This window comes from Sinocyclocheilus rhinocerous, unplaced genomic scaffold, assembly GCF_001515625.1.
Source record: "Sinocyclocheilus rhinocerous isolate Xijiao unplaced genomic scaffold, SAMN03320098_v1.1 scaffold1152, whole genome shotgun sequence".
Taxonomy (NCBI): Eukaryota; Metazoa; Chordata; class Actinopteri; order Cypriniformes; family Cyprinidae; genus Sinocyclocheilus; species Sinocyclocheilus rhinocerous.
The window spans coordinates 77,737-78,959 of NW_015625590.1; positions in this window are offsets into that span (position 1 = coordinate 77,737).

Genomic DNA, 1,223 nt, shown 5'->3' on the forward strand with positions numbered 1-1,223 from the left:
GCAAGTAAGCAGTGTAATGTAAGTGAGCAGTGTAAGTGAGTAATGTAAGGGAGCAGTGTAAGTTAATGTAAGGGAGCAATGTAATATAAGTGAGTAATGTTCTAAATGAGCAGTGTAATATAAGTGAGTTGTGTAAATAGTGATTTAGGCCTATGTGACTTCAATTATTATTAAACTGAAATTGAAGTAAAAAGTTTTTTGGAAAACCACATCCTGGCTTCAGTCTTCATTTGCTGCTGAATTGTGTTAACACGCATATAGAAACATAAGGAGAGCAAGAGATTGATTGTTAGAGTCAGTTTATTTTTAATTAATACTATAGTAGCTCAGTTTCCTTTACATCTTTAACTAGCAGTTAATTTATCAATTGAATGGGTGACCTATCCTCATTAATCATGCAAACATTTGCCCCCCCTGACAACCCCTGAGAGAATTGGCAGGAGCCGCCACAGTATATATATATATATAACACTCACACTCAGGATGTTCGGTGTCTCCTTAGACAATGGAAATCAAGAGATGACAAAATCATTGTTTTTTTTTAACTCCGTTGGACGTGCACTGTGGGCAGACCCGATTAATCAATAATTAGAATCGTTGTCGATGATTTTCATAATCGATTTAATCGATTAGTTGTTGCAGCCCTAATGATGACACAATTTAAATTTTTGGGTCACTTTAATGAACTAAATATTTAAAATAGACCATAAAATAATTTTCAGTTTCACTAACCCCTCCTTCATTCATCATGACCAGAATCTCTTTCCATTGCCACCATTTGGCCCTGTGTGTCGTGAGAGCAGCTTGTAAAACCCAATAACAAGCAGCTCCACCAACCTGCTGGTAACACTATGACTCTTCCTGTTAATTTCACCAGCAAAATCAAAGAGACGACCAAAAAAAGAGCCTGCAAATTTGTATAAAAAAACTATTTAGGCATCATAAATCCTGTTGGGGTTGTTAGCATAATATCCTAAGTGTTCATTTTGTTTTGTGTGAATACTAGTTGTGGTTGCTTTTCAGCGTCTGCAGACATGGCTTGCAATGGCAGATGCAGGGAATTTAAAGAAGGCCACGTCCTGTGAAGTTACAGGCAGTAATCTGAGCTCTGTGGGCCATGCATTTTAACTATTTGTGCTGCTTTGCTATGACTGCACACAATGTTTCTTACAACCTGATAGAACAATTCTGTCTGACTGCCCTGTTAAAGACGTAACATAGCA